At 40.0% G+C, this 23621-nt stretch overlaps 1 protein-coding gene and 1 pseudogene across 2 annotated transcripts in view; both read right to left on the bottom strand.

Annotated features, from left to right (window-relative positions):
• Nucleotides 1–23621, bottom strand: part of LOC122563751 (protein tyrosine phosphatase type IVA 2-like) — a 128159-nt gene that overhangs the window by 101235 nt on the left and 3303 nt on the right. The window lies entirely within an intron of this gene.
• On the bottom strand, nucleotides 11304–13129 carry LOC122563752 (annotated as a pseudogene).

The following is a 23621-nucleotide window of genomic DNA, read 5'->3' as shown; positions in this document are numbered from 1 at the left end:
TTCAGAACAGAAATGCGGAGACATTTCTTCAGCCAGAGAGTGGTGGACCTGTGGAATTCATTGCCACAGAGTGCAGTGGAGGCTGGGACGCTAAATGTCTTCAAGGCAGAAATTGATAAATTCTTGATGTCACAAGGAATTAACGGCTACGGGGAGAATGCGGGTAAGTGGAGTCGAAATGCCCATCAGCCATGATTGAATGGCGGAGTGGACTCGATGGGCCGAATGGCCTTACTTCCGCTCCTATGTCTTATGGTCTTATTCTTCCTATTTCGTTTGGAGTGAGCAAAAAATATACTTAAAAATGCAACCATTTTTAACTGCGGTAATTTAAAAGGGCTAACTAGTTCACAGCATGTGTGGAAGTTCCTAGGATTGCCATGTAGTTGTGCAAATTAGAGGGAATATTGCAAGGTACCTGATTAGTCTTTGCAAGGTAAGCTTGACTCCATAACCTACTCAAAAAGGATCAATTAATCGACAAACACAACTGCTTGGATGGGGACAGTCAACCTGTGTTCTGTTTTCAAGAAGGAAAGATAATTGGTTAAAGGAGTGAGAGCAACATTCAAGTTTTGAATAAACTGAAGTAGGATATAGCTTGTTCATGTACCAAATAAGAAACTCTCTCCTTTCCCAATCAATACAGCACGAAACAGTGTTTTTGCACTTTTATACAAGTTTTTCTTGTAACAATTAGAAGTTCTAGCTAGAAGACGACGCTGGGCACAGATTGCAAACATAATTCCATACAAAATAATTACCACACAGGAATACCTTGCACAACATGTGTTTTGTATTCTAAGTTGAGTGTTACAGCAGGAAACTACAACATTTGGGAAACAAGATCCACATACAAAGTGCCTTGAATATTAAAGCATCAAGTAATATCAGTAAAGTATTTGCGGCAATCTTAACAGAGAAACTAATTTGAAGTATGTTTGAATTGGGACTGTGGCAAGTTACTTTTTAGTTATAATGAAAACTTGCAAAATCCAGGAGATAACAAAGCAAACGATAGCTCAAGTGCTTTTTCTCTTTTGGCTTCAGTAACAACAATTCCTTGGCTCTTCGTTCAAAGTAAACTACTCAGTGGCTGCACACTAAATCCAACACATGCTGGTGAGTCATTTCCCGTTTCTGCTAACCAGGCCATGAAAGTAGCACCATGATATAATCTCCAACAGTATCACACTCACTCCTGCCCAAGGTCACCATGTGCACAAAAACTAAATTTCTAGTGGAAAATTTCACTCAGCACTTAGTTTAGAAGATTCAGGCAGTTACCATCTTCACTGGAGTGCGACAACTAGAAAAAATGTTTAAACTATACATCAGGGATTTGAGATTAACCCTTAAACATCTGTACAGCTTCATTCTGTCCTTCAACGTGCCTTTCAACTACAGAATTTAAGAAACCACTCATGCAGCTGTCAAATGAGTCAGAGGTTAATTTCCATCGCTCTGTCTGAAGATATGGAAAGATGTACTATATATGGCTTTGAAATTTTGCAAGTGAGATTTGACTAATGCAATTAGAGGATGAAAACATGATAATACAACTCTGCAAACCATAGAATGTCACTGCTTGTACAAGTGTTTGTATTACAACTTAACGTCACACAAAAACAGTAACCAGAGAAACTGATGAAACTGTCACCATGATTTAATCAGTTAAATCAGGTAGAGCCTGCAAGTCATACCAGGCACCATAACTTTCCAGTTATCAAAGTACATTTCAAAAAACAATACTTAGTGGCAGTGTTCCCTCACATTTTCTCCCTGCTGGGCTGGTATCCAAAGTCCATGCATGGCAGAAACACCCAGAACTGGAACTCAATGCCACAATGTGCGTGCCAAAGCAATCGCCATGTGCAGAACATTGGAATTGCTTTCCTTATGTTCCATCACACAACTTAGAGGGGATGTAGCTAATAGGAACAAAGGAATATTAGGATCAGCGGTAGGCCACTCAACTAGTACAACCTGTAGTCATTCAATTAGATTATGATTTATCATCTACCTCAATGACATATTCCTGCATTGCTGCCATGGCTTTGATGTCATTTGTCTTTAAACTGCCAATTTCAGTCTTCAACATGCAAAATGATTGAGCTTCGGTGTATTGTTTTCCTTGGAACAAAGAAAACCAGTTGAGGTCTACAAAATTACAAAGAGCACAGATACTGCACGGCTGATTTCCAGGGGGCATAGTTTTAAATGTACACTTAATTCTCCTTGAATGCCATAGTTGCATTCCAGCTACACCTCACTTAATAGAAAATAACTTAATATAAATAATAGGGCCTAAAAATATCACTCAAGATTGCTCAAACATCACTCAAAAGCTTAACACAAAGTATAGCACAGCCTGAATGAAGGTTTAAATCATTTATTAATGAAACAAAAGTAAATTTAAACATTACATTGAAAAAATATTGTTGATGCAGGAACAGAGGGTCATCATCATCACTACCTTCTGGTGTAGTTGTGGTTGCAGAAGGAGATGGCTGTGGTTGATTGTCTCCTGACTGTTTCTTGGGGGTGAGTTCAGATTAACAGATATGCAGGTACAGGAACAGATTAGAAAGGCAAATGGCATGTATGAAAGTAATGCAGTCCGACAGGAATTATACAGGGGTTAGACAAGAATTATACAAGAATATTCTTGCCTCAGAGGGAGAGCAATCTACATTCACTAGTTTAATGTTTGAGATGAAGCTGCTCAATATTTGGTACTGTACCTCTCACATGCTCTGACAGCAGCTGACATCGGCACATGTGCAGAACAGCGCGGAGACTTCAGTGCTGACATCAATGCATGTGCAGAACAAAGTGAGCAAAACGATTGCTGCTGGAATCGCACGATTGCGAAGAGGTAAGCGTTCTCGAAAATACCGTTCCCTAATTCTTCAGTGATATTATAGCCAAATCGAGCTACCGAAACATGCTTTATATGAGAACTATCTGTAACTGGTAGGAGATTTACAGCAGACTTAAGGAGGATATTATTTTGACCAGAGTGGTGGATATCTGGAACTCACTGCCTGAAAAGGATGGTAGAGGCAACATTCAAGTCTTAATTAAATGAAAAGCCACATTTTACAAGGTCACAGCCCAAATGCTGGGAAATGGAATCAGACTAGATAGATACTTTAATGAGTGGCGTGGACAGAATGGGTCAAAGGGCCTCTTTTCATGCAGTAACACTGATATGTCTCTACTTCATGATTCTATGAAGCTGTGATCGAGATTTTGAAACATTCACCCTCCTCAGTGATGAAACTCATTTCAGTCTTTAATGGCCCACCCCTTTTCCTGATATTATGCCCCTTGGTTCTAGAGTCATCAGCTAGCTAAGCTGAAGAATATTAGACTTGCAATATCAGAATAGCTGAGCTTTAATTCCACATACTAAGAGAGACATCCAGATAAAAGACATGAGGTCTTGGATTAAAGTGCATTATCTACACTACAAATAACAGCTCCCCCACAAAATTTGAATCTTTTAACACCTACACAGGTTTGGAGATTGTTAAATAAAAGCTCAACCATTGAGTCAGGCTTATAACTCAATAGACATCATCACATCCTTCTTCATCTAACTCTCGATTCCTCAGGCATTGAAAAGTGTCCACTTCAACTCATAACAGCTCAAAAGAACACCACCCGATATTTCTCTACCATCTCAAATGCACAACCAATCCGATGGCCTCAATAAATACTTTAACTTTTAAAACTTTTCATATTGATCTAAAAACACAGTCAAGCCATATTTACTTGCCATCCAGTACACTACTTTGTTTTAAGGCATTACGGTCTCTGGTAGCTTCTTGACTCTGAAAGTGGGCTTTCATGCTGTAGAAATATAAATAATGTCTTCCTTTTATGCTGGCAAATTTCCCTGGTAGCCAGTGTGCCAGCCAGAACTAAGTATACGCAAATTAAATTTAACTACACATACTCAAGGCACCAGCATTTACTGCTGCTTTGCCACGGAATCTGTCCCACAAAAATAAATATGGATCCCACAGCACAAAATGCCGCAGTCAATATTATAAAACTGTTTTCTGAAGTGGGTCCACAAAATAAACACAACATAAATAAAATGATCTTCATGCTCACTGCAGAAATTTAAAGTCTCCCTCTGACTCTTGCCCTATGTGATTACTTCATTAAATGTTTGAACTAAATATGTACAAGGCAGCACATAAGTGACCAATAACTTAATAGGCAAAGTTAGCATTTTTATCTTGGTAGGACAAAGTGAAAGACAAGAAAGAGAATACTCAAAATACACTTTACACCAATATTCTTACATTTAATGAGAAAAACTAAAGAGCCTGTAACACAAACTAAAGCTAAGCACCTCTGATGCATTTTTATAATTATTGTACCAACCAAGTTTAATGCTCAGCTCAGTGAATTAAGATCCTTTTCTTCTTACATAAAATGCAGTGCTTAAGAAGTCTTGACAAATGGAATCACCATTTGCTGTAACAGGTCCTAGTCACCCACTCTCTACACATTTTTGATATAATTGACAATTAATCAAATAACAATGGATAATTATTACTGGTGCCATGACAAATAGATTTTTACAACAAATCTGGAATATCAAATACAGTTTATGTTGAATTGCATTTAATTTATTTTGTGGACAAGAAAACAAAACATTGAACACTACCAATTTGTTAGGAATACATTTTACCTCAACGCAATGATGATGTTATGAATTCAGAGTTTGATCTGTAAACTCTTCAATCAAAAAGTGAAGTTTGAGTTTTCCTTGTAAAACACAACTATGGGTGCAAGCTTCTATTGAAACTATTCCAAGTTAAGTTTGTTTTATTTTGCTGACCAAGCTAGCATTCACTGCATATCCCTGGTTACTCTTAAGGTACTGTTACTGTTATAGTCCATGTGCTGTAGACAGACCCATAATGCCTCAAGGTAACCAATGCCAAGATTTTGACCCAAATACACTGAATGGCATTTTTATGCAAATCAAAATAGTGAGCAGCTTGGAAGGGAACTGGCAGATGTTGGCATTTCCATGTATCTGTTGCTTTTGTCCTTCTAGAAGTGATCATGGCTTTGGAAGGTGCTGTCCATGGATCTTTGGTGAATTTCTGCAGTGTATCTTGTAAATTGTACACACTACTGTCACCGAATGCCTCTGGGTAGATGGAGTAAATATTTGTGGGTGTGGTGCAAATCAAGCAAGTCCTGATGGTGTTAAGCTTCTTGAGCATTGTTATTTTGTATTCATCCAGATTACATGGACAGTATTCCATCACACTCCTGACTTGTGCAAAGTAAATGGTTGACAGGCTGTGGGCAAATCAGGAGGAGAGTTACTCACTGCAGGATTCCTAACATCTGACCTCCTCTTGTAGCCACTGTACTTACGTAACAAGTTCAGTCCAGTTTCTGGTCAGTGATAACCCCTGGATATTGATAATGGGAGATTCAGTGATGGTAGTGCCATTGAATTTCAAGGGATGATTATTAGATTGTCTCATATTGGAAATGGTCATTGATGCCACAAAAATGCTAGGCAAAGTGCCATCCCACTTTCCAGCCCAAGTCTAGTTATTTATCAAGGTTTTGCTGCATTTGAAAAATGGACTTCTTCAGCAACAGAGTTGTCGAAAATGATGCTGAACATTGTATAACTATAGATGAACATTCCCACTTCTGACCTTATGATGGAGGGGAGGTCATTGATGAAGCAGCTGAAGATGGTAGGCCTAGAATATTACCCTCAGGAACTCCTGTAAGATGTCCTGGAGCTGAAATGACTGACTTCCAACAACCACAACCAATTTACTATGTGCCCTGGATGACTCCAACTAATAGAGTTCAAAGATATGCAGGTTAGGTAGATTGGCCATGCTAAATTCCCATAGTGTCCAGGGATGTGCAGGGTAGGTAGATTAGCCATGGGAAATACAGGGTTACAAGGATAGGGTAAGGGGGTGGGTCTGGGTGGGATGCTCTTCAGAGGGTCAGCATGATCTCGATGGGCTGAATGGCCTGCTTCCACATTATATGGATTCTATGATTCTATAATGGAGAGATTTTGCCCCTAATTCCCACTGACTTGTTTTGCCTTCTTTCATTTACTATAATGCTAATTACAGAAATAGAAGTGTAACATATAATTTTTTTGACAAGTTAACTACCTAGTCATTAAATTGTGATGTAAGCTCTGATCATTGAAAGCAACAACTATGACTCAAGTAGCATGCCGAAAATAGTTTGATGGCAAAATATGCCAGAACTTACAAAACAAAAAGGTAAAGTTCCCTTCAATCCCTGGTGTGAACCACCATGCTGCAAAATAAATAGGCACATGCTGCTGGAACACAGTTACATTTTTTCACTGATAATTAGATAATTATTCCAACTGGCATTAAATAATTGTGTTTATTTGCCAATATGAAAATTAACAGTTCAGATCTTTGGGCCAACTGTCAGTTATCTCAGTTGGATGAAATATGTTAGTTCAAATGCAGGTCTCTATTTTGAAGAGATAGTGTTAAATAGTTGTTCTGCTTTTGGGATACAGCTGGGTAAATAGTATCTAAAGGAAGAGCAACTGAATACAAGAGGAGTACTGATCACTGAAATTGAGCCTAATACTTCAACCTTCATGGGCAGTTTTGAACAGTGGTAACAGCAACAGATAGAGAAATCTGTAAATACCTTCTAACCAACCTGTTCGGAGGGGCTATTACACATCTATGGAGCAGGTGGGACTTGAATCCAGGCCTCCTGGCTCAGAGGTGGGGACACTGAGTGCACAACAAATTCCCTTTGAGAAATCTGTATTCTTGGATCATAATCTGCATGAAAACAATGGCTGGGCCTTAAAAAATCAGTAGACATGACATTCAATTAACTGGCTAGTCAAAGTAGAGGGGACTGAAAACTCTTGTGAAATGCCTGACTAAACTTTCAGCAGATTTGGAATACAGCTAATAAGCTACCCCCAATTTTTAGTTTGCAAATCACAATTACAAATGCCCAACAAATTTCAGCTACATATTTTGTATGAATAAAGGTGAATTCATTTTTTAAATATCCATTAGCAAGCTACACAAAACATTACCGGATAAACAGTGGGAATTAAATTCCTTTCCAATGTTCCAATAAAATTCCTGGATTGGCCTTGGAATGTATTTGTGAAAGATTTCCTTCACAATTCTTCAGGCACAAACAACAAAATGTCACTAGTCTCCACAAGAGTTAAAATTGGCTTTTTCTATACCATCGCACACTGCTTGATGACATGTGTATGTGCAATCTGCAGCATGATCATATGATGACATATTACCTGACTACTGCAATATCTACAGGTGCCAAAATTATTAGGCCATGCTCTTAGAACGAGTACTGTCTTGAGGGAAGGTGTGGTATTTATCCCACCTCAGAATTCATAAGAACAATCCTTTAAAAGGATTTGGAGATGCCAGTGTTGGACTGGGGTGTACTAAGTTAAAAATCACATAACACCAGGTTATAGTCCAACAAGTTTAATTAGAAACACTAGCTTTTGGATCCTTCATCCAACCAACTGATGAAGGAGCAGTGCTCAGAAAGCTAGTGCTTCCAATTAAACGTGTTGGACTATAACCTGGTGGTGTGTGATTTTTTACCTTTAAAAGGAGATTAAGTAGGCAAACAAACCGGGTGTTTTTAAACAGCGCTTGAGTTCTAGATTACTTTCATTCCTTGTATGGGAATTACTAAATCAGGGTACACAAGGGAGCTTAGTTCTTTCCAATATGATAAAGTAAGAACCTCGTCTTCCAAATAACTGAACACAATGGCTTGGTCTAATTAAAGACTCGCTTTCAGCCATGAGGTTTCTGGCAAATATGCTTTCCTGACTGAAAGTCTATGCAATGATAGACTGCACGTATCATTATGCAGTTCCTGCTTGTACTAGGCAGTGTCAGTATTAAATACTTTGAGTCAGGATTATAATATCATTTCACTTTGCCTAATTAGTCACCTTTGTAGCATGTTTCGAGTAGGATTCAGATTGTCAGAACAAGTAGAGAGAGACAAAGAAGAGAGTGATTGTCAGAATGCATAGACAGAAAGACTGACTGGAGGGGTGGGGGGGGAACTAAAAGTGTGTAGGGAAAGAGAGAAAGACAAAGGGGAGAGAAGCATAGAGTCACTGACTTGTTGGAAAATGTGCAAATGTCTGTTTCACACAAGGACAGATCAGGGTTCAGTTGTGTTTCTCAGTTCGTTGTCAAAAAGTTGACCATCAGTCTTAGTATGAGCTCAAAATGAAGAATTCCTGATGAAGGGCTTTTGCCCAAATCGTCAACTCTCCTGCTTCTTGGATGCTGCCTGACCTGCTGTGCTTTTCCAGCACCAGGCTCTCTACTCTAATCTCCAGCAACTAGTCCTCACTTTTGCCTAATCAAATGAAGAATGGTCAGACAGGGAAGGCACCAAAGAACTTCACAAATGGGAGACTATTTTTACCTCAATCAACCAGTACTAGTTATTGCCCTTTAGTTTAAAAAATGTACCACAGAGACACTAAGCAACATGGCTTAAAAAGGCAATAACTTTTTTTTTTAACACAAGTTCTTGCATACAGCTTTTCATTGTCAGAGCAGACCTATACTTAAAATTTCACTGAGCTTTAAAACTTAAAAGGCTGTCATTTGGTCCCTTTCACCAATGCAGGCTCTTTGAAAGAGCTACTTATTAATCTTAGTCCCACGCTATTTTCCCCATAACCCTGCATCCAATTCGATTTTAAAGTTATTTAAAATGGATTGTTTTTTCACTAATTCAGGCAGCACATTCAAGATCACAACTAAATACGCAAGCAAAATTCACATTTCACATCTGTCCTTTATTGCCAATTATCACAGAGTCTACTGCCAGCAAAATTGTTTCTCTGGCTTACTCTATCAAAATGCTTCATGAGTTGATCACTTGCTTAACTTTCTCTAAAATCTAAAATCCAACTTCAATTACTCCACATGTTCTTAAACCGTGGTAGCATTCTAGTAAACATTCTCTGCATCTTCAAGGTCCTCTACAGAGACACATCTGGAATTAATAGCGATTTATTGTGACATTCATGTTTCACTAAAATTCAGGAACCCAAAAGCTTTTTAAACTGCTTTCTCAAATTGCAATATATTCACCGAGATGTGTGCCCATAAAGACCACGTTTCTTCTCTTACACCTCCCTTGAGATTTGTATCCTTTATTTCATATTGCCTTGTCTCATTATTCCCAAAAGTTATCACTCCACTTGTCCCCCAAAGGACCCATTCTTGTCCAATGCCTGTCATGGCCAAGTTTCTTTTAAGTCAGTGAGTGACTGGAATTATTTTTAAAAGTTGTAGGACCCTGTGGGGATTATTAAAACAAATTTCCCTTGAACAAATCCGGTCTTTCCTTAATTAATCCACACTTGTCCACGTACTTGTTAATTTTGTTCTGGATTAGAGTCTCTGAAAAGCTTCCTATTACTGAAGTTAAACTGACTGACTTGGAAAATATTGCAGCTTCTCTGGTGTTTCTATGGATCTTCCGTTTGAATACCACCACACACCCTCCCCCACAGGGTTAATGTGCATAAACAGTGCATAATGTTTACTTCACCTTCATAATCCACAAACCCCAAAATGCAAAATAAAGCACTGAAGTCATTTTTTTGTCTGCCATTTCAATGGTACTGATTCAATGCCAACAAGCAGAAAGGAATGAGGGAATCAGAAATAGATTTAATTAGGTGGTATGTTAATTGATGGAAGTTTTCTTGAAAAGACAGGAACCAGTTCCTAACCATAAATGTCCAGTCCAAAATGGGGCAAAGACTGAAAGTATGAAGATTGCTGACTGTTCATACTAGATCATTTTAATTGAAAAGAAGATTCAAAAACATGCTATCCCATCAACCTTGCTTCTTCCATCAATTCCTGAAATTTGCTCAATTACCTAGGTCATGGTGGACTGCCTGGAATACAAAACAGAGGACTTTAATTCAGACATTTTTTGCTGTACGTGATAGAAGAACAAGCCTTAAATAACTCTGCTTCGCCAGACCAGGCTGAAAATAACTGAGGGGCCAATAATTATAACCTTTTGATGTCTAAACTAGGGCAGCCACAACCCAGTCCAACCATTTTATATGTAGGCCTTATGTAATGTTGTCATGGAGCATCACAAAACTTTTGTAGCCAGATTAGATCTAGTCTTTTAGCTTTTAACGTTTTGTTCTATCAAGTACAAAACTGATTGTAAACTCAGAGCTTAAGAACTAGAAGCATGACTCCAATTCAGCTCCTTGAGCCTCCTCCACCATGTGATATGATCGTGGCTGATCTCATTTCCACATCAACTGCACTTTACTGCCTGCTCTTCATAATCCTTCCGTCCATTCCTAATTAGAAATCTCTATCTCCCTGTTAGGTTCCCTTCTTGAGATTCTTACATGCTTGATACAACTATAATACACCAATTTCTGTGAATAGCCGCGATTCATTTCGGCAAGTACAAGCTTTTGGAGGAACACTTAACACTCTTGGTAAGTCTTGCGGAGTATGTCAAGCAAGGCTCCCTGAACAAAGGTACCGTCCTCCCTTTATACAGGCATTTATATCACAGTCAGTCATGTACACAAGACACAAACCCTGGGCACTCCCCCACAGTCACATGCCACCCAAAAACAACGTAAAGTGATTAGATTATATCCAAAAATGAGATCAGGTTATTCCTTAAAACGGCGTGAGATCAGGCTTTCCCTTAAAACGGCGTGAGATCAGGCTTTCCCTTAAAACGGTATGGGATTAGATTGTCACATCCTACCTGCAAGACAGGAAAACAACGTTTTTCCCTCCTCCCCCCACCCCCAGCTGGGACATCCAATATTTTTACATGCCAGCACAACAAATTAACCTTTTAACATCTCATTCCCTCCTTTTATCATTCCAGGATGACCAACTAAATGAGGATGAAAAAGGTGCTACCAGCTTATTTGTAAGAATCTGACAGCCAGTATTTAAGTAAGTTATTGACACATAGCATACAATGATTGTAACAAGAATTACTAGTCCATACAGTCAACAGGATCCTCACATAGAAAACAAAAGTGTTCACTAGTCAAGTTCTTAAATTCCACATTCCTTAGTGACAATTCCACCCCCTCCAAGTGGAGTGAAAATGAGCCAGCTATGCAAAATCTCCTTCAGTAAAGTCCAACCTGAAAACAAAATTTCTCCATGGAGAAATCTGAATTCTTGGATAAGGGCAGTTAAATACTTAACAAAACTGAAAAGACTTCCATCTTCATGGAGATACTTCAGATGGAGGATACCAGTGCATCTGAGTGTGATGTGTGGCAGCTGCAGCTTCAGCAGCAGGGTAGGTGAACACAGTATGTGGAATGGCAGGGGTCAGTTCTGTTGTGTACAGTGGATAGGGAGCCCAGGCCTCTGGAAGTTCAGGGATCAGTACTGTTCTTAAGGGTCCCGTGCAATGAAGTGTGCTCCCAAGGCACGGTGCGTATTTGTGGGGTTAGTTGCAGCCATCAGTTGCTTTTGGCCACGTTAGTGTTCACCTTTGCAAATTCCAACCAAAATGTCTGAGAATTTTCGGGATCAAGTCGAATGCCATTAAATGCATTCTTTCCTGCTTCTGCTCCAACTCTGCTGTTAAATGTAACAAAGCCAACTGGCTGTTTTGATGTTAGCTTGATCAGTGAACCTTCATATCCCTTAAATGATCGAAAGACAAGGTAAAGCTCACGTAGTTTAATATCCATAGGAAGCCCACTGACAAAAAACATACAGACCTCCTCTTCACCACTGTTAGCTTCATCAGATGATGAATAAGAATGAAGGAAGTAAAACTACACTGTCTCTGAGCATTATGCTTCAAATGGAGGGGGAAAACGGGAAGACAATATTGGCGTAGTCGGCAAACAATCCAGATACTTACGATCGCACAGTGTCAGCGTCTGCCCGGAACATCAGTGCCTCACGACGGACGGGCCCACAAGGTGTTCAACCTTGGTCCCTCTCGATATTCCTGTGTGCCGGAGATGGTCCCCTCGCTCGATTGCTCTTTATCCTATGGATTCCTCAAACGCTAATTAGTCCAGTTGAGAGAGAGACAGTTTTGCAAGCGTGCTGGCAGATAGAGGTTAGAGTCCTCTGAGCTGCACTGGGGGGAGGGGGGTGTGATTGAGGTTCGGGTCCTCTGCACAGTACTGGGGCTAGTGTTTAATTGGGGTTCATGTCCTCTGTGTTTAATTGGGGTTCAAGGCCCCGTGAGGATGACAATAAGATGCCCAACCTCCAACAACTACAACCAACTTCGTCTATGTCAGGCATGACTAACCACCGGACAGTTTTCGTCCTGACTGATTGATTTGCTTGATGGACTGCTACTTCGGGCAAAGGTAATTCACATCAGGTTTCAGCGTTAAAAGAAAATCAACTATTTATTGTCGACAAAATTGGTTTTCAACAGAGGCAAAAATTGGATAAATGTATTACACAGTTTAGGTTGTAGTGTTTTAAACCCAATACATGCACAAATTATTCATAAGACAGACAAATCAGATGATTTGACACAAATATTGTGGGTGGAAAGAAAACAAATTCTGCAGATCAATAAACCCAGACCACAAGGTGGAGGTTATTTCCTCAAAGCTCTTTGATTTTAGCAAGGAAGAGGAGAGGGATGTTTCTCATACCAGTCGTTGCACTGCACTCACAGGTCTTGAACTGCAGCTGGACCAATCTGGAGGATGCCACGAGAAAGAATTTTCCCTAATTTAAGTGTCAAATATTCTAGTTGCAACTTTGTTGGGAACCTTTTTGCCAAACAGAAGCTTTTGTTCAAGCTGCCCTAGATGTTTATAGCCTGTTATGGCCTCCTGGTCTAGAGGTAGGTTCACTGTCACGATGCCACAACAACATAGGAGGCAATTTTCAAGGGATATTATTACTATACAATGAATCCAGAAACTCGGCTAACGTTCTGGGGATCTCGGTTCAAAAGCCACCACGGCGAAAGTGAGCACTGCAGATGCTGGAGATTAGAGTTGAGAATGTGATGTTCAGAAGCACAGGTCAGGCAGCACTGAGGAGCAGGAAAATCAACGTTTCAGGCAAAAGCTCTTCATCAGGAATCATGCCTCATTCCTGATGGAGGGCTTTTGCCCGAAACGTCGACTTTCCTGCTCCTCGGATGCTGCCTGACCTGCTGTGCTTTTGCAGCATCACACTCTCAACTCTAGTCCCACCATGGCAGATGGTGAATTTTGAATTCAATTTTAAAAACCAGTGATTAAGAATTTACTGAACCCGTATCACTGTTAATCATTGAAAACTCCGTGGCTCACTGATGCCCTTCAGGGAAGGAAATCTGCCACCCAGTGTAGAGTTTGCACATTGTCTCCATGTCTGTGGGTTTCCTCCAGGTGCTCCGGTTTCCTCCCCCACTCAACCATTACCATCTGAAATAGGGCTAATCCCCGTCTTAAGAGTACTGGCACTTCTCAATATGGGGTCTTAACCTCACAAAGCCTCCAAACAGAACTTCTTTTCGAAATGTCGATTCTCCTGCTCCTCAGATGCTGCCTGATCTGCTGTGGTTCTCCAGCACTACACTCTCGACTCTGATCTCCAGCATCTGCAATCCTCACTTTCACGAAGAACTACTTTCATACAAGCACCATAAGCAAGTGACAAGAGCTAAGCAGACACAACCAGTGGATCAGATCTAAACTCTGCAGTCCTCCCATATCTGGTTGTGAATTGTGGTGGACAATTAAACTCACTGGGGAAGGTGACTCCACAAATACTTCCAATGAAGGAAGAGCCTGAAATAAGGCTGAAGCATTCACACAATCTTCAACCAGAAGTGCCAAGTGGATGATCCATCTCCCTCTCCTCCAGAGGTCCCCAGTATCACAGATGCCAGTTTTCAGCCAATTCGATTCAGTCCACATTCTATCAAGAAATGGTTGTTGGCACTCGATACTACACAGTCTATGTGTTCTGACAACATTCCAGCAATAGTACTGAAGACTTGTGCTCCGGAACTCACCACTTCCTGAGCTAAGCTCTTCCAATACAAGTACAACACTGGCATCTGTCCGACAGCGTGGAAAATTGCCCAAGTGTGTCTCCTGTACACAAAAAGCAGGACAGCCCAGCCAGTTTACTCTTCTCTCAATCATCAGTAAAGCAATGGAAGGGGTCATAAATCGTGCTAGCAAGCAGCACCTGTTCAGCAATAACCTGCTCAGTGACACCAAATTGGGTTCCACCAGGACCACAATTCTTGACCTCATTACAACCTTGGTTCAAACATGGACAAACGAGCTGAATTCCAAAGGGAGGTCAGCCTTGACATCAAGGCCACATTCAACCAAATGTGGCATCAAGAAGCCCTAGCAAAACTGGAATCAATGGGAATCAGGAGGTAGATTTTCCACTGGTTGAAGTCGTACCTGGCACATTGGAAGATGGCTGTGGTTCTTGGAAGTCGTCATCTCAGTTCCAGGATCTCTCTGCAGGGGTCTAGGTCCAACCAACTTCAACCGCTTGATCAAAGACTTTCTCTCTATCATATGTCAGAAGCAGGGATATTCATTGTGATCACAATTGTTAGCACTATTCACGACTCCTCAAATACTGTAGTCGTCCATGGTTCAAATACAACATGATACTGACAAAAGACAGGCCTGGGCTGACAAATGGCAAGTAAAGTGTGTACCACACAAATGCCAGGCAATTATCATCTCCAATAAGAGACCATCTAACCACAGCCCCTTGATATTCAACGGTATTAGCATCACTGAATCCCCTAATATCAACATCATGGGGGTTGCCATTGACCAGAAATTCAACTGGACTCACTACATAAATACAGTGGCTAGATCTGCAGATCAGACGCTAGGAATACTGTACTGTGGTGATCATCTCCTGATTCTCCAAAACCTATCCACCATATACAAGACACAAGGCATGAGTGTGATGAAATAATCCTGACTTGCCAGGATGGGTGCAGCTCCATTAACATTCAAGAATGTGAACAACATTCAGGACAAAGCAGCCCTCTTGATTGGCATCACTTCCACAAACATCTATTCCCTCTATTACTGCCACTTAATAGCAGCAATGTGTACTTTAGGTCATTGTGCTATAATGTGCATTGTTAACTCAAATTTGCTATAACACGATTGACAAATTGGACACACTGTTTCTAAAGCATGAACATTTAAAACGTGTATTGGTTATAATGTGATTCTGGTCCCATTAGCTTGAATAGTACTGCTTTGCATGATTTTCTTATAATACGGCATTGCACGAGAATGGAACGACCGCGTGATAGCAGAACTGACTGTATCTACAAGATGTACTACAGAAATTTACAGAAAATCCATACACAGCATCTTCAAAACCCATGACCATTTCCACCTAGAAGGACAAGGGCAGCAGATACATTGAATACCACCACCTGCAAACTCCCCTCCAAACCACTCTGCTGACCTGGAAATATATCGCTGTTCCTGGGTGAAAACCGTGAAATTCCTTTCCTAATGGCATTTTGGGTCTACCTATAGCATGTGGCATGTACCAGTCGAAGAAGGCAACTCGCTACCACCTTTCCAAGGGCAACTAATAAATGCTGATCAGCCAGCGACCAGGTGCATTAAGGAAAGCCTACATGCCAAGTAGGTACGCTTATCCATTTACAATGGATTTGCTAATTGCTGTTAACTGACCAGGTGGGAGTCAAGGTCTGAGATAAAGGCCCATTTACAAGAATGTTTGAAGGGATAATCATTGTTACACATCTATAAATGAGCAACTAATTTTGAAAATATCTGCGTTCTGACAATACATGTTTCTTGCATTCTCGGCTAATTTGTTTGGCTGGGAAAGTTAGCTTCAAACATTGAGGTGTGAACCTCATATCATCTACAAATTTTCAAAACTCCCAGCTTCATTTTCAAAAATTATAGCCTGTACTTCCCCAATTTAAGCATCTCCTCCAGATTTTTCCAAGAAGTCCATGCTTCACTAAAGCTACACATTTAAGCATCCAAGATGTGTGGGCCCAAAACTCCGCAATTAACTCCTTCAGCTTCTTCACCTGTTTAGCTCACTTTTTTCTCATTTAAGGTACACTTAAAACCATACTTCATCCAAGCTTTTGGCAATTTGCCTCATTTTTAAAGGAGGTTCAGACTGCAGAGTCATACAGCACAAAAACAAACAAATGAGTCCAACTTGCCCGTGCCAACCAAGTTTCCCGAACTAAAAGGATCGGTACTGGGTCCTTTTATATAAAGGATTTGGGGACGAGAATTTCGGGAGGCATGGTTAGTAAATTTGCATACAACACAAAATTAGAGATATAGTGGACAGTGAAGAATTTACCTAAGATTACAAAGTGACCTTATCAATTGGGTCAATGGGCTGAGGAGTGGCAGATGAAGTTTAATTTGGATAAACGCAAGGTATTGCATTTTGCTAAAACAAATAAGGGCAGGACTTACACAATTCATGGCAAAGCCCAAGGTAGTGTTGTAGAACAGAGACCCCTCAGGGCTCAGGTACATAATTCTTCGAAATTTACAGCACAGGAGGACAGGCATTTAGCTCACTTGCCTTCATTGTCCAGACCTTTAAGTATAGGGATTGAGACATCATGTTAAGGTTGTACAAGATGTTGGTGAGGCCTCTCCGGGAGAACTGTGTGCAGTCCTGATTGTCTTGTTATAGAATTGAAGAGGGCTCAGAAAAGATTTACCAGATGAGAGGAGAAAGATTTAAAAAGGAGATCGGGGCAAGCTCTTTCCGAATAGTGGTTACAGTGTGGACAGAAATGACAGAGGAAGTGGTGGATGCAGGTACAGTTACATATAAAAAACATTTGGATAAGTACAAAAATAGGAAAGGTTCAGAGGGATATGGGCCAAACACAAGCAGGTGAGACCAGTTTAGTTTGGGAACATGGTTTCTGTGGCATAGTTGAACTGTAGGGTCTGTTTCCATGCTATATAATTGTATGACTCTATAACTAGTCCTACTTGCCTCTTATCCCTTTTAACCGTTTCCATTCATGTACTCCAAATGTCTTTTAAATGTTGTAACTTACCTGCATCTACCACATCCTCTGGCAGTTCATTCCACATACAAACCACCCTCAGCATCAAAAGGTTGCCCCTCAACTCCCTTTTAAAATGTTCTCCTCTAAGCCTAAAAAACATGCTCTTGAGTTTTGAACTCCCCTACCCCATGGGAAAGATCTTTGCTTTTCAACTCATCTATGCGCATCATGATTTTATAAACCTCTATAAAAAGGTCCCCCTACAGCCTCTGACACTCCAATGAGAAACGTCCCAGCCCATCCAGTCTCTCATTATAATTCACACCCTCCAGTCCTAGCAGCATCCTTCTAAATCTTTTCTGAACCCTCTCCCATTTAACAATATCCTTCCTACAGCACGGTGAGAAGAACTGTCTGAAAATGGCCTCACCAATGTCCTGTACATTAACTTGATGTCCCAACATATTTGTTTGATTGTTTTATTATGTTAAAAGATCCACACAGCGACAGATGATGGACCATGGCAATGATACTAGCAATTTAGAGGCCGAAGTTAATGTTCTGGGGACACAGGCTAAAATCCCACTACTACAGTCTGTGGAGGTTAAATGGAATTAATAGATCTGGAATAAATACTAGTCTTAATAATGGCAAACATGAAACTGTTGACTGTCGTAGATGCTCATGTGTATTCTTTTGGGAAGGAAATCACCTGGTCTGCCCTCCACATAATGCAGCCATGTGATGTCTAAACTAATACCTAGCAGGCCACTCAGGACAACTGGGTATGTATAACAAATGCTGGCCTCGCCAGTGATGCACAAATCCCACAGCCCAATTTAAAAAATACAAGATTCTAAGAGACAAGAGGGGTGCAGTTGATAAGTTAGGACTTTGTGGTGACCTCGGCCAGTGCAGGATGTTGGTGTCTTTCTGCAACACAAAACAAACCAGCCATCTGAGCTTAAAAGTACACAAATACAAAGCAATTACTAAACATTCTTTAATTTTTATCATTCCTATAACCTTCCAAAAAGATCATATTTTAGGTACTCAAATATTGCCATTGGGCAGACTTAAATCTTCTAAATAGTGGATTTTTCAAAGTGAGTTTAATAAGAGCTTATCTCCACCCAATCTAACTAGCTCCATCTGACAGATGAGACAGCAGGCAAAACCATAATGTTGCTAAATGCAGTTGTTTTGTTCTAACCGAGAGATGTTAATCTGTTGTTCAAAGCTGTATCAGCAACAAGAGATTTAAAAGCCACTTCCACTTCTGGCAGTTGGGTTTGAAATGGGTCAGTGAATACTTAAAAGTAAATTGTGCATGAATCTACAAGGCGTACACACTTGCTAGAAATTAATCTGTATGGTTAACGTCAGAGGGCCTGGTAAAATTCCAATCTCTCCTCACATAAACTGAAGTATAGTCAGTCAGTGAAAGATTATGATACAAAAGTTGGCTGATCATCTTTAACTATTCCACAACTGGAGCTAACACTACACAGGCAATAAAAGTTTAAAACAGGGTTTCAGTATTACAATAGCTGGAAAATATTTGAAATGCAAGCATGACTTCCTAAAAATTATCTAGAATACCAATGGTCCCTCAACTTTTTCTAATCACTGCGATGCATGCTTAGGATCCAAAATATGATTTAGTTTTAAAGATTATGCTTGTGTGAATGTAATGCTCCAAGCTAAATTACTAATTGAAATTATAGGCAAATGTGTCATTTTGAACATACATTTTATCAGTACTTCAGTTGTCACCAAGGTTGTACCTTTGATTGAATAATTTATCCCACTTAATATTTTGGCTCTGTCTTAGTTAGGTAAAACTGGATAAGGTCATATTTGTAGAAAATAGCAATGAAACTTTTCCCGAGGCAACACTTAAACACACAAGAGATATAAAAGTTACATTAATCCTCCTCATGAAAACTTTGATTATGTTAGTACAACATTTAAACGGCTACATTAGAATAACACAACTGTCAGTACAGGTGATTCACTAAAGAACATCTTTAACCTATCAGATAGAATAAAGTCTGATTATGACGAGGTTGGTTTCTGCTCTTATTACAACACTTGGAGGAAGCCAATTAGTTTCACCATTTACCAGCTTCAGCATGAAACCAGCCTGTTCTCCCTAAGAAATAGGCAGCCATTAGTGCCGGGACCTCTAGTAGAATGCTTTACAATGGCATGCAAAAACAGCATTTTACATTTATGAGCATCTGTCAGCTGTTTTCAATCTGATTACAAATTACTTCATGCAAGTTATACCAGAATGAGTAAAGCAAGCTACAAACTTATAATAAACAAACATGATCAATGTACATAAGTTATATGGAAATTTACATGACAACATCCTAATATCAAAAATGCAGAATTAGAAGTTCAGTTCCTCAACTCTCCCACCCATGTAATCTAGCTACAAAGATACCTCATTTATAAAACTTTAAGGTTCTACAAAAGTTTCAAAATACTATTTTCTTTTCAGTGATCCATTGCAGACAATGGTTTACATTAAGCCAATAGCAAAAAATATTTTTTTGCAACAAACAGCAAAATAAAAGTGTCAAGTCATAAGTTTTCAGCAGGTGGTAATCCTAAACAGCTAATTGTAAAATAAATTTTGGTTGTTTTTATCCAGTAAGTTCCCCCAGGAACATGCTGCATCCTTTTTTTCACTCCCCATCTCTTCCCAACCTCAGCCTTACTTCCCTTCACTAAAGGGAAATCACAATTACTGATCTCATTTCTAACCCATGAAAGAATAGCCAAAGCTAAAAATGTGAAAGGTCATCAACCTGAAACATTAATTCTGTTTCTCTCCACAGATTCAACCTGATCTGAATTTCTTTTGTTCTTATTTCAATGCTAAAACACCTCGGTTTAAGTAAGGGATTTCTCAGATCTCATACATATCCTACTATTCATTTTTCTGTATTTTGTCTTTCTGTACTGAAAAATCCGTTATTGACAGCTCCTACCCTCTTTCCTCTAGAAACAGAATACATTAGAAGAAGCCAATGCATAAAGCATTGGAAGATCATTTTCATACAATCATTGGGTGGAGCAGCAGTACAGCCTGCTAAAATAATGAAGTGTCCAGTACACAAGACAGCAGTTCCCAAACCTGTGCTTCACTGTGCAGAGAACCTCCAGGCAGCTGACAAGCATTAAGCTCCCAAACACTTTGGTCAGTAATATGCCATTAGCTTGAACCATCCAAAACCTCTGAATCCAGCACTGTGCATCTCCATACATGTTAACACTGACTTGTATGCAATGTTACAGTCAGAACTTCCCTCTCACCTCAATTTTACTTCATCTGTGCTGATGTTAACTTTTTTTTTGTTGTAGAAGTTCTTGTATCATAAAAAGCACAGGAAGCTAACTGCTTGTCAAGTCTCTCCAGTGCACGAGGTGTGTAGTTTTAGAAAAAAAAGACTACTAGAATTGAGGGTTTGGTTAAGATAAAGAAGGAAGCATATGTCAGGTATAGACAGGATAGATCGAGTGAATCCTTAGAAGAGTATAAAGAAAGTAGGAGTATACTTAAGAGGGAAATCAGGAGGGCAAAACAGGGACATGAGATAGTGTTGGCAAATAGAATTAAGGAGAATCCAAAGGGTTTTTACAAATATATTAAGGACAAAAGGGTAACTAGGGAGAGAACAGGGCACCTCCCCCCCCACGGTGTACCTGAGAACTCTGTGGGAAGCTAGAGAAGTGATTACTGGGCCTCTTGCTGAGATATTTGCATCACCGATAGCCACACGTGAGGTGCCGGAAGACTGGAGGTTGGCAAATGTGGTGCCACTGTTTAAGAAGGGCGGTAAAGACAAACCAAGGAACTATAGACGGTGAGCCTGACCTCAGTGGTGGGCAAGTTGTTGAAGGGAATCCTGAGGCACAGGATGTACATGTATTTGGAAAGGCAAGGACTGATTAGGGATAGTCAACATGGCTTTGTGCGTGGGAAATCATGTCTCACAAACTTGATTGAGTTTTTTAAAGAAGTAACAAAGAGAGTTGATGAGGGCAGAGCAGTAGATGTGACCTATATGGATTTCAGTAAGGTGTTCGACAAGGTTCCCCATGGGAGACTGATTAGCAAGGTTAGATCTTGTGGAATAAAGGAAGAACTAGCCATTTGGATACAGAACTGGCTCAAAGGTAGAAGACAGAGAGTGGTGGTGGAGGGTTGTTTTTCAGACTGGAGGCCTGTAACCAGTGGAGTGCCACAAGGATCAGTGCTGGGTCCTGTACTTTTTGTCATTTACATAAATGATTTGGATGTGAGCATAAGAGGTACAGTTAGTAAGTTTGCAGATGACACCAAAATTGGAGGTGTAGTGGACAGGGAAGAAGGTTACCTCAGATTACAACAGGATCTGGACCAGATGGGCCAATGGGCCGAGAAGTGGCAGATGGAGTTTAATTCAGATAAATGTGAGGTGCTGCATTTTGGGAAAGCAAATCTTAGCAGGACTTATAGACTTAATGGTAAGGTCCGAGGGAATGTTGCTGAACAAAAGTGAGCTTGGAGTGCAGGTTCATAGCTTCTTGAAAGTGGAGTTGCAGATGGATAGGATAATGAAGGCGGCATTTGGTATGCTTTCCTTTATTAGTCAGAGTATTGAGTACAGGAGTTGGGAGATCATGTTGCAGTTGTACAGCAAATTGGTTAGGCCACTGTTGGAATATTGTGTGCAATTCTGGTCTCCTTCCTATCGGAAAGATGTTGTGACACTCGAAAGGTTCAGAAAAGATTTACAAGCATGTTGCCGGGTTGGAGGATCTGAGCTACAGGGAGAGGCTGAACAGGCTGGGGCTGTTTTCCCAGAGCGTCGGAGGCTGAAGGGTGACCTTATAGAGGTTTACAAAATTATGAGGGGCATAGATAGGATAAATAGACAAAGTCTTTTCCCTGGGATCGGAAAGTCCAGAACTAGAGGGCATAGGTTTAGGGTGAGAGGGGAAAGATATAAAAGAGACTTAAGAGGCAACCTTTTCACGCAGAGGGCGGTACATGTATGGAAGGAGCTGCCAGAGGATGTCGTGGAGGCTGGTACAATTGCAACATTTAAGAGGCATTTGGATGGGTATATGAATAGGAACAGTTTGGAGGGATATGGGCTGGGTGCTGGCAAGTGGGACTAGATTGGGTTGGGATATCTGGTCAGCATGGACGGGTTGGACCGAAGGGTCTGTTTCCAAGCTGTACATCTCTATGACTACTACTCATTTTCTCTATTATTCAGTTCCACCTTGACATTCATAATGATATAGAGGAAAAAGGAGGCTAAAGAGCCCTCGTTGTTAAACTTCATGTGACCAGTTTTCTCCAAGAGATCCCTCTGACTGCTGCCAATGTTCTCAGGTGGTATCTTTTTGTCGTCATGTTCTTAATTCAATATTTCAGCTGTCAAGGCTATTTCAAATAGCGCTCTTCACCTTATGTTACACCTCAACTTTGGAAAAGCATTTAGGAGGATTTGAAACAGGTCATCAACAAAATCTTTATACTGCTGGGATATTTAAAAACAAAATATGGTTTGAACCTTCACCTTCTCACCAAAGAGAAATCCCCAAAACTCTAAATGTCAGTGTGACAAGTCAGGTGTCATAAGGGGTTATCAGCCTATACAGTCAATGTGAGGAAGTGCAAGTGTGCATGCCATTTGGTATCCTATTTGCAGGCTCCCCAAAAAAAGTAAACTTCCATAATAAAGGAATTCAGAAGTGTCAGTATAGACTTCTTATCAAGCGTTTCTTGCTTTGTACGAATGTTTTGACCATGGAAACTATTTTGCACCTTGCCCCCAGTCTCTGTATATAGATCCAACCTTTATCTCATATGTAATCTTGGATTAATTTATACAGTGACAACAAAAATGGGGTTCTGAATTTGAAATATATTGGCAGGGCAACAATAAGAAATAATCTCAAATTGGTTCTTAAAGTTAAACTGGAGCTGCAACCTCTTAACACAAAAATACACCAAAACTTGTAACCTTCATTACTCATAGTCCTACTAAATAAGTAAATGTAAATAGTTTACAATGAAGTCAAAAGGCGGCACAGCAAAAAAAACTGTCAATTATTTAGACTGAAAATAATTCAATTGTTCCAAATCTTTCAATGAAAGACACAGCAGCAGTGGTAGATATGCTTTATTTGATATGATAGCAGTTATACAATATTCTAGCATTGTCAATATAACCACATAAGGAAAACAGGCTATGAGATATTCCCCCTTGGTAAATGATTACCAGATCGAAATAAATACAATTACATTCGGGGAAAGTCTTAAGTGGCTGCTGCTCATGAGTCATAGGGAATCAATTTACTGACCAAATCTTTCTCAGCAACTACACATTTCTATTTGATAAACTTAAATCAACCTAAACTACTCATCTTTTGCAAATGCAGTTTCACAGTAACATGCAGGATGATGATCGTTGACAACTGCTCAATGTCAG

Source organism: Chiloscyllium plagiosum, chromosome 27 (genome assembly GCF_004010195.1).
Source record: "Chiloscyllium plagiosum isolate BGI_BamShark_2017 chromosome 27, ASM401019v2, whole genome shotgun sequence".
NCBI classification, from domain to species: Eukaryota; Metazoa; Chordata; class Chondrichthyes; order Orectolobiformes; family Hemiscylliidae; genus Chiloscyllium; species Chiloscyllium plagiosum.
The sequence above is the reverse complement of the archived record's forward strand: the minus strand, read 5'-3'. Positions and strand labels throughout refer to the sequence as shown.